The 11,512-nt window shown below is 38.2% G+C and overlaps 1 non-coding gene across 1 annotated transcript; it reads left to right on the top strand.

Annotated features, from left to right (window-relative positions):
• Positions 1-10,847: 10,847 nt before the first annotated feature.
• Positions 10,848-11,010, top strand: LOC116462182 (U1 spliceosomal RNA). The gene has a single exon (XR_004246275.1). It is a non-coding gene; the product is annotated as a U1 spliceosomal RNA (small nuclear RNA).
• Positions 11,011-11,512: the final 502 nt, after the last annotated feature.

Genomic DNA, 11,512 nt, shown 5'->3' with positions numbered 1-11,512 from the left:
ACAAAAACAAGAAATGGGGAAAGGATTCCCTATTTAATAAATGGTGCTGGGAAAACTGGCTAGCCATATGTAGAAAGCTGAAACTGGATCCCTTCCTTACACCTTATACAAAAATTAATTCAAGATGGATTAAAGACTTACATGTCAGACCTAAAACCATAAAATCCCTAGAAGAAAACCTAGGCATTACCATTCAGGACATAGGCATGGGCAAGGACTTCATGTCTAAAACACCAAAAGCAATGGCAACAAAAGCCAAAATTGACAAATGGGATCTAATTAAACTAAAGAGCTTCTGCACAGCAAAAGAAACTACCATCAGAGTGAACAGGCAACCTACAGAATGGGAGAAAATTTTCACAATGTACTCATCTGACAAAGGGCTAATATCCAGAATCTACAATGAATTCAAACAAATTTACAAGAAAAAAACAAACAACCCCATCAAAAAGCGGGTGAAGGGCCGGGCGCAGTGGCTCACGCTTGTAATCTCAGCACTTTGGGAGGCCGAGGCGGGCGGATCACGAGGTCAGGAGATCGAGACCACGGTGAAACCCTGTCTCTACTAAATGTACAAAAAAAAGAAGCCGGGCGTGGTGGCGGGCGCCTGTAGTCCCAGCTACTCGGAGAGGCTGAGGCAGGAGAATGGCGTGAACCCGGGAGGCGGAGCTTGCAGTGAGCCGAGACTGCGCCACTGCACTCCAGCCTGGGCGACACAGCAAGACTCCGTCTCAAAAAAAAAAAAAAAAAAAAAGCGGGTGAAGGACATGAACAGACACAGACACTTCTCAAAAGAAGACATTTATGCAGCCAAAAAACACATGAAAAAATGCTCATCATCACTGGCCATCAGAGAAATGCAAATCAAAACCACAATGAGATACCATCTCACACCAGTTAGAATGGTGATCATTAAAAAGTCAGGAAACAACAGGTGCTGGAGAGGATGTGGAGAAACAGGAACACTTTTATACTGTTGGTGGGACTGTAAACTAGTTCAACCATTGTGGAAGTCAGTGTGGCGATTCCTCAGGGATCTAGAACTAGAAATACCATTTGACCCAGCCATCCCATTACTGGGTATATACCCAAAGGAGTATAAATCATGCTGCTATAAAGACACATGCACACGTATGTTTATTGTGGCACTATTCACAATAGCAAAGAGTTGGAACCAACCCAAATGTCCAACAATAGACTGGATTAAGAAAATGTGGCACATATACACCATGGAATACTATGCAGCCATAAAAAATGATGAGTTCGTGTCCTTTGTAGGGACATGGATGAAACTGGAAATCATCATTCTCAGTAAACTATGGCAAGGACAAAAAACCAAACACCGCATGTTCTCACTCATAGGTGGGAATTGAACAATGAGAACACATGGACACAGGAAGGGGAACATCACACTCCGGGGACTGTTGTGGGGTGGGGGGAGGGGGGAGGGACAGCATGAGGAGATATACCTAATGCTAAATGACGAGTTAATGGGTGCAGCACACCAACACAGCACATGGATACATATGTAACAAACCTGCACGTTGTGCACATGTACCCTAAAACTTAAACTATAATAATAATAAAATAAAATAAAACTAACCTAAATGAAGAATGATTTTGAAGGAAATAAAAGTACTTTACCTCAAAATATCTATCTTTGACACATTTTGAAATGGCTGCCAGTGGGGGTCAGAAGACAGAAGTGACCCTGCAAAACTCTCTTTTGTGGAAGAAATTTGCATCTGTGGAGAATCTCCATTAATGAAGCCAGGTCTTTCCTTTCTCGGCCTTTCCCGGCTCTAGTAGAGATTGAGCCTGACATCTTTCAAACTTTGAAAGGAAACAGTTATCTATTGTCTCTGAGGGCTATGGCCTATGAGACTTCGTCTATTTAACAAGGCCACCTTTGCTAGCATAGCTTCTTCCTTTATCTCTCCCATAACCTGTCTCGCTCCTCAAATCTGATTTACCACCATAACATGTTTTTGGCCATGCTCGGAGCCCACATTATTTTAACCTCAAGATGGTCTATAAGCTTCTGTACCTTGTTGGGGGCTTAGGTCTTTATTCTGAAGCCTCTTGTGTATACATGTTAAATAAATCTGTATGTCTTTTCTCCTATTAATCTGCCTTTTCAGAGTTGACTTTTCAGTGAAGCTTCAGAAGGCCAAGAATTTCTCTTGGGAGGGAGAAAGGCGGGAGGAATAAGAAAAAAAAATAGACTATCCAAGAAGACATAAATAAATGGAGAGATATTCCATGTTCATTGATTAATAGATTTAGTAGCATTAAGATGGCAATGTGTCTCAACTTGATCTATTGAGTCAACACAATCCCAACCAAAATTCTAGCAAATTATGTTTAGATATTGACAACTGAATTTTAAATTTACATGAAAAATTAAAGTGCAAGGAATAGCTAACACAATCCTAAAGGAGAAAAATAAAGCTGGATGATACATATTAAATTTCAAAAGTTACTATGAAGTTACAATACAGATACAGTGTGGTATCATTGAGGAAGCTAGACACATAGATTAGTGAAACATAACAGAGAGTGCAGCAATAGATCTAGACAAATTTAGCTAAATAATCTTTGACAAAAGTGCAAAGGCAATGCAGTAAATAAAAAAATGGCCTTTCAACAAAGGTGGCTGTAACAATTGGACATTTATATACAAAAAAGTGGGGGAAAGAAAAGAACATAGACAAATACCTTTTACCTTTCACAAATATTAACCCAAGTGGATCACAGACCTAAATTACTTTGCACTAGAATGATTAGAGTGATCAGAGGAGATTGTACCTTGTAATGTGAGAGGATAAAGAGGGAGCTTGTGGAGCATAGGGTCTAGATTGGTTAGTTTCCATAGGAAAGGTAAAGACTGATCTGCTAGGTCTAGGAATTAGCTTGACATAGCAGATCCCTCCAGGGTCTCCTGGACCTCAAGGTATCAAAGTATCAAATACAGAAACTAGAAAATATGGTTATTATGCTATAAAAGCCACGCAAAATCATGAATGAACCTTAAATGCATATTGCTGAGTAAAAGAAATCAGTCTGAAAGTCTGTATGATTCCATTTATATGACATTCTGGGGAAGGCAAAACAACAGAGACAGTAAACTGATCAGTGTTTGCCAGTAGATTATGGGTGAACAAAGTTTAATCAGTGAAGCACAGGGGATATTTTTTTCATGGTAGTAAAACATTCTGTGTAATACTTTCATTCTGGATAGAGGACACTATGCATTTGTCAAAACACATTGAACTTTACAGCACAGAGATTGAACCTTAATGTCTGTAAAAATTTTAAAATCATTTAGGATGTTGAGGAATCGTATGATGGAAGCAGACAGTCACAAGAGAATCAATTGTACTACCAATGTATACAATAATCTCATTGATGGAAATGGGGGAAAGTGCTGACCTGAGTAAGAGTAAAGAAGGGGAAAGTGTGCAGAAGCACTGCACTCTAGTTGATAAAATTATTTCCCATGAAAATGTGGGTTAACAATTCTAAACCATTATATACATATACTGGAATAGAACAATTAAGTGAATTTATGACAGAAGGTAGAAGTCAGGTTTCTCATATTTTGGAATGGGTATTTACAGATAAGCAAGGTATAGAGACATTAGTATAAACTCAAGTTTAGCTTAATATAAATGCAAATAATTGCATACAGCAATATTGATAAATATATATATAGATAGGATAGTACACACACATGTATGTTCATGCTTTGTCAGCCAAGAAGACCTAAAAGCAATGACACCCAAATAGTAACGAGTACACCTAGAATCCAGATCCTGGTTTCCAATACCATACTCCAACAAAAATACCATTCTCTGTTACCAAGACTCCTTGGAAAAAGGTTTAATCTAGGACTGAGGCAGGAAATATACAAGAAGAGACCGGTGCATCTTGCAGTGATAGAAAGTAAGGAAGTGCTCAAAAGAACCCATAATGATTATGGTATATCATAAGAACACAAAGGCCAACAATGGCCAAAGCTGAGACAATCTGAACAACAAAATATGGTATTAGATTATAACCCAAAGTATAAATATTCATGAATACACACTCATTTAAATATATGATTGAATTATGAATTCATTTTAAATAAATGGAAGGAGAAGAGACACATCTCCCATGCAGAAAAACTCCAAATAATTTATGTAGATCCTCCACCCTCAAGTGGGAAGATAACTCTCCATGCCTTACCTGTGGGCCCTGCAGAGAGACTTCCTTCCCAGGAGTAGAGTAGAGCAAATCAGGGAAGAACAATGTTAGAGTAGAGAAATCTGACAATCACTGTCTCAGCCCAGTAATCAAGGTTAATATGACAGTGATAAGTCTTGTTGATGGTATATATCCTTGAACTTGATATGATGAAAATGGCACTTTACCTCTCTGGTATTCCTCCCAAGAACACAGAATCCCAATCTAATTATGAGAAAGATATCAGAAAAATTCCAGCTGATGGACATTTTACCAAATACGTGAGCAAGATGTCTCAAAACTTTCAAGGTTATCAGAAACAAAGAAATTGTCACAGCCAAGAAAGACAAAGGAGACACGACGACTAAATGTAATGTGGTATTCCGGATGGGATTTTGTAACAAAAAAGCAGCATTAGGTTTAAAAAAACCTAAGTAAATCTTAAAAAATATGAACATTAGTTAGGAATAATATATCTATATTTGTTCACTAGTTGTGACAAATGTACCATAGTACTGACAGATACTAACAAGAGAAGAAACTATATGTGGGATGTATGGAAACTCTGTACTATCTTGGCACTTTTTTGGTAAATCTAAAACTAGAAAATAAAATTTAAAATATATAAACATAATCTTTCACATCCATTCTGTATAACAGAACACATATTACAAATTTTCAAAAACTGAATAATTTTTTTAGGTATCTAAGGGTATCAGTGTTGATATATACACTGATACTAAGGGTATACTTTAGATATACTAAGGGTATCAGTGTTCTATATACATTGAATCCATATCTCCTGCCTATTTGTGCAATATGAACTTTTGTCTCATAAGTATTTATTGGCTGATTCTTTGCTTATGCAATAATTCAACAGACTTAAAATGACATCTTAAAAAATGCTCCAAAGGTTTTAGTTGGTAGCAAACTCAAAAAACATAGGAAATAATAAAAACATAACTCTCCAAGTTCTCAGGGAAAAAAACAATTTATTTCATTGGCAAGGAAAAACTATTAGCTATTTTTCTAAAGGCTTCATGAGGTATTTCATAACCTACTGAATTTTAAAAGATCAGTTTTGGCCACAAGCCCAAGCCCAGATTTTTTTTTTTATTTGTCAGCCTACTGAGTGGGGAGCAGAATAAGAAAAGGCTCTGCACCTGTCCAGCTGTCAAGCAAGCTGTTCTGTCAATCAGGGATAGTGCTTGATATGTCTGAGGCAGATAGGCATTTGGCAATAATCTCTAGGTGAATCACACTACAGATTTTTAGGATTTTGAAGCAAAACTATACCATCCTTTACTGATACTTTTTTTTTTCTTTTTTCTTTTTTCTTTTTTTTTTTTTTTTGGCATGGAGAAACAGCTTCTGGCTTACTACTGGGCCCTGGTAGAGAAGGAATGCTTAGCCGTAGGCTTTTAAATCACCATGTGACTTGAGTTGCCCATCATATATTGGGGTTGTTTGACCTACAAAGCCAAAAAGTTAGCATTTGTTAAGCAAATAGAGTGGTATAAAAGAAAAAAATTTAAGCACATCTTGAAGTCACAGAGATAGCCAGAAGTATGTGACTCAAGCACAGTGCCCAATGGTTTAGCTGGACCCTCAGGGACTTGGAAGAAACAAGATTGGAAAATTAGCCCTAAGCAGGTCTTGAGAAGTGATATGTGGAGAAACATTCCAAGTGAGAAGAGTTTATACTTTTCACAGCAAATTGTTACCAGCAAAATGTAATCCAAGCAAGAAATGGAAAATGTAAAAGGAGTGAGGATAATGATTATGAGTGAAATTAGATGCTAGAATAAGACCTAGAGTCAACTTTGGGCTGCTTTACCTTCACCTTTGCAGGCCCACCCCTGGTTAGTCTTTAAGCCCAAATTAAACTAGAAGGACAGTACATCAGCAGCAGCAACTGAAAGTAGCCTCATTCTCATCAAATGGTATCTAATGAGTCTAAGGGAGCTCTGTTCCTATTTGTAAATTCTTCCCTCCCCCAACCTCCCTATTATACACAAATAGCCTCCCCTAGCCCAAGTTCCCAGTCCACTGATCCCATGTTGGATACTATGCTTTTCATTCCCTGACTCCAGCTTATACAGTCCTGCATTCTTGAAATCCTCCCGAAGAGCTAGTCTTGCTCCCAATACCTTCAGTTGCTGTCATTGGACTTCAGATGCCCCTGTTCCCTACACCTCAATGCTAATTCTAACCTGCTGGAGTAAGCCTTCCCAAATATGGATGCCAGCTGACACTACACAGAGTGTGCTTGACTTCTTAGCACTGAAATTTCTGGTTGCCCATGTGGTGCCGGCAGCACAGCTGAATCCATTTCTTCTCTCATTTGTCTGATTGTACACTCCCCCCAGTATGTATCCCAGCTAAGCCTCGTGTGAGGAGTGACACCCACCAGATACATTTTACAAAGGTCATTATAAAACAAATACTAGGATGAATGATAACCTGATTCCCAACAGCAATTCAAGCATTCTTTTGTAGAACATACTCATTCCCTCAAAGTAATTCTTAATTAAGATTTTTTAATTCAGATGTGCACTCTAAAATTACCAGTCTGGAAGAAACCTGGACGTATCCTTTTACCCTCAAATTTCTGTGGTACTGGGCTTCCAAAGATACTTGCAAACATAAACGTCTTGAGATTTTTCCCTGTTAGAAACTCTGTTCAAATATCCTAATGCCTTCATATGAATTCTGTCAATTGGATGCAGTTGGCTTTTTCCTTTCTGTGCCTCAGAAGGAGGCAGATTAATTCAATCTAATGTGCCCAAAAAGAGAAAAAGAAGTTGGGAGTAGAGGAAGGATCACGCCAGTTCATAAGCTGACAACAGAAAAAACTGCCTGACACCAGTCCTGAAATTATTTGGTGTTATTTGCCTGCTAAATCAACATCTGTCTCCTTTAGATGACTAGGAATTAAATAAGAAAAAAATCTCTCTCATGCTGCAAGGTTGCTAATAATGACAATCAGTTCTCCAGGGCTAAGCATAATTGGAAATATTTTTTCTCAGCAACTCAAAAAGTAGAGTATTAAAATTATATTTAAAAGGTGCTACTTCTAAAATATATTTAGAGTCAAGGAAAAGTAATATAGTGATTTAATCTATAATGTCAAAAATAAGATGAAAATTGGTTACTTAAGAACAAAATAGCATCATATCCTTTTCTATAAGTAAATTACAGATAATGGGTAATCAGTAGAGATAGGAGTATATCGACACAATGTGTGATAAAGATTCCCAGCATCAAAGATAATGCATTTACTAAAGAGGTCAACGACAAGGCTTGCTAATTGTTCAAGGGGGCTCCTGAGCATCTCACATATACCCCTAATGCTAGAGATGGTAAGCAAAGTTACCTACTTATATGTCAATCTTCCTAACCAGGAACTAACATTTATAAAGTTAGAAGACGTGTAATAACCATTATAGTCTCAGTATTTAGCAAATAACAGGTACAGTTTTCCCTTTGTATCCGTGGAGGAATGCATCCAGGATCCCCACAGACTGAAGAATCTGTGGATGCTCAAGCGTCTTCCATAAAATGTAGTATTTACATATAACCTACCAACATCCTCCTCTATACTTTAAATCATCAACAGACTACCTATAATACTTAAAACAATGTAAATATTATGCAAATAATTGTTACGCTTTGTTTTTAATTGTATTTTTTTTTTTTAGTTTTTTTTATTATACTTTAGGTTTTAGGGTACATGTGCACAATGTGCAGGTTTGTTACATATGTATCCATGTGCCATGTTGATTTCCTGCACCCATTAACTCGTCATTTAGCATTAGTTATATCTCCTCATGCTGTCCCTCCCCCCTCCCCCAACCCCAAAACAGTCCCCAGAGTGTGATGTTCCCCTTCCTGTGTCCATGAGTTCTCATTGTTCAATTCCCACCTATGAGTGAGAACATGCGGTGTTTGGTTTTTTGTCCTTGCGATAGTTTACTGAGAATGATGGTTTCCAGTTTCATCCATGTCCCTACAAAGGACATGAACTCATCATTTTTTGTGGCTGCATAGTATTCCATGGTGTATATGTGCCACATTTTCTTAATCCAGTCTATCGTTGTTGGACATTTGGATTGGTTCCAACTCTTTGCTATTGTGAATAGTGCCACAATAAACATACACATGCATGTGTCTTTATAGCAGCATGATTTATAGTCCTTTGGGTATATACCCAGTAATGGGATGGCTGGGTCAAATGGTATTTCTAGTTCTAGATCCCTGAGGAATCCCCACACTGACTTCCACAATGGTTGAACTAGGTTACAGTCCCACCAACAGTGTAAAATCGTTCCTATTTCTCCACATCCTCTCCAGCACCTGTTGTTTCCTGATTTTTTAATGATGGCCATTCTTACTGGTGTGAGATGGTATCTCACTGTGGTTTTGATTTGCATTTCTCTGATGGCCAGTGATGATGAGCATTTCTTCATGTGTTTTTTGGCTGCATAAATGTCTTCTTTTGAGAAGTGTCTGTTCATGTCCTTTGCCCACTTTTTGATGGGGTTGTTTGTTTTTTTCTTGTAAAGTTCATATGGAACCAAAAAAGAGCCCGCATCGCCAAGTCAATCCTAGGCCAAAAGAACAAAGCTGGAGGCATCACGCTACCTGACTTCAAACTATACTACAAGGCTACAGTAACCAAAACAGCATGGTACTGGTACCACAACAGAGACATAGATCAATGGAACAGAACAGAGCCCTCAGAAATGATGCCACATATCTACAACTATCTGATCTTTGACAAACCTGACAAAAACAAGCAATGGGGAAAGGATTCCCTATTTAATAAATGGTGCTGGGAAAACTGGCTAGCCATATGTAGAAAGCTGAAACTGGATCCCTTCCTTACACCTTATACAAAAATTAATTCAAGATGGATTAAAGACTTACATGTTAGACCTAAAACCATTAAAATCCTACAAGAAAACCTAGGCAATACCATTCAGGACATAGGCGTGGGCAAGGACTTCATGTCTAAAACACCAAAAGCAATGGCAACAAAAGCCAAAATTGACAAATGGGATCTCATTAAACTAAAGAGTTTCTGCACAGCAAAAGAAACTACCATCAGAGTGAACAGGCAACCTAGAGAATGGGAGAAAATTTTTGCAACCTACTCATCTGACAAAGGGCTAATATCCAGAATCTACAATGAACTCAAAGAATTGTATTATTTTTATCATTGTGTATGTATTTGTTTACTTTTTCTGTATTTTTGACCCTCAGTTGTTTGAATCCTCAAATGCAAAACTTGTGGATATGGAGGGTCAATATACTTGGTAAACGTTGACTGACTAAGTGTTTAGTTGATGTAGCAGCTGAAATTTCTCATGTAACCCCAAAAGATTAAAAATGCTCAGAATAGCTGATTCTGTTTTCCTCCTGATGGGAAAACGCATCCTATTCCTTTCCCTCTTGCGTCATATCTCAGCTAATTAACAAAAGAGATGCAAAAAGGAGGGCCCAGGACATCACAAGTGTGAACAACAGAAAGGTATGATCCACATTCACAAATATCTGAGTCCTACTTGATCTAGTACAGATGGAATCAGACTAAAACCAAGAGCCCCAATCACAACTTTGTTCTGTCATCCAGCTAAGAGTGTCTTGCTGTTTAACTGCCCAGAGAGTGTCTTGCTGTTTAACTGCCCAGACGTTGTAATTGCTGTCATCCCTGTGTGGAAACCCACATTATAACACCAGCCTGACTCGTTGTCTTGTCTCTTAGATTTCTAACCATTGCCACTTGTATTTTAATTTTGAAATTATATTATTAATATAAGGTATAAGCGGTGCCAAAACCCTCTCAGCTTCCCACCTTCTCAGTCTAAAACTAAAATTTGACAAGAAAATACTCCTTTACACAATCAGGGATAATACAACCTGTCACTTAATGAAAATCCATTAATATGAAAAGGAAATTGTAGGTATCAAGAGTAGTATTAGCATAATAAGTTTTAAGATGATGGGCTAGTGGAAAAAAAGTGAGAGGTACAAACAAGGCAGAAAATTTCCCATTTACGGATGAAAAGGTTTTATAAGCTTAGAGGGAACAATGTTGAAAAATTCAGACACTTTATTTTAACAAATGTTTACCATAGTGAAAAACTGCTAAAGTTCAAGTATTTATATGGATATAACTAATTATTTTATAAGTAAAATATACAAAAGAGAAATCAGAAAAACCTGTTTTTAAATGTTAAAATTCATGGGTAGAAAGCGAATATGGATAATCATCAAGACTTTATAAGTAATAGATAAACAGTACTTAAAAAGTACTTTTTAAAGCAGAGGTGCTATGCTCCTAGTCATGATGGAATAACGGACTAAATTTATACATACTTTGAAATAATAGGGAAAAAGCAGACGAAATATAGGAAAGAACGGTTTTCCAACATTGAAAAACAAGTAAATAATGGCAGTGATCCCCAAGAATCAAAAATCAAAGTAAAAGAGCCCTAAGATTGCTCTAGCTTACTGCCTGGGGAGAGTATGCACCATAAAACAGATCAAACCAGTAGGACCTGGGCATTTTCCGAGTTGAAGAGGCAGAGGTCAGGGTTTAAGAAGGCTAAGAATTCATACTTACTGGCAAGGGAGATACCATGATCATGAAGGTGGTTTTCCCAGCATGAGGCTCATCCACTGCACTCCAGATGTGCTGACCCCTGGAATTTCCCTAAATGTGGGAAATTCAACTGCATAATTTGTGGTAGTGGGGGACTGTGTTTGCGCTTTCCCCTGGTCTTCATGGTTGAAGAACAGGTCCAGGCCGGGCTCGGTAGCTCACGCCTGTAATCCCAGTACTTTGGGAGGCTGAAGCAGGTGGATCACCTGAGGTCAGGAGTTCAAGAGCAGCCTGGCCGGTATAGTGAAACCCTGTCTCTACTAAAAATACAAAAATTAGCTGGGCATGGTTGTGCACGTCTGTGGTCCCAGCTGAGTGAGGAGGCTGAGCCAGGAGAATTGCTTGAACCTGGGAGGCGGAGGTTGCAGTGAGGTGAGATCACGCCACTGCACTCCAGCCTGGGTGACAGAGCAAGACTCCATCTCAAAAAAAAGAAGAAGAAAGAAGAAAGAAGAAGAAAAAGGCTAAGAATTCTCAATTCATGAGGCAGATTACTGAAGAGAAGAGAAGAGAAGAGAAGAGAAGAGAAGAGAAGAGAAGAGAAGAGAAGAGAATGAACGCCAGAGATTATCAGAGGGTTTCCTCAAAGACTTTAACCGAATACTGCTCAGCATATGC

Source organism: Hylobates moloch, unplaced genomic scaffold, assembly GCF_009828535.3.
Source record: "Hylobates moloch isolate HMO894 unplaced genomic scaffold, HMol_V3 SCAFFOLD_22, whole genome shotgun sequence".
Taxonomy (NCBI): Eukaryota; Metazoa; Chordata; class Mammalia; order Primates; family Hylobatidae; genus Hylobates; species Hylobates moloch.
The sequence above is the reverse complement of the archived record's forward strand: the minus strand, read 5'-3'. Positions and strand labels throughout refer to the sequence as shown.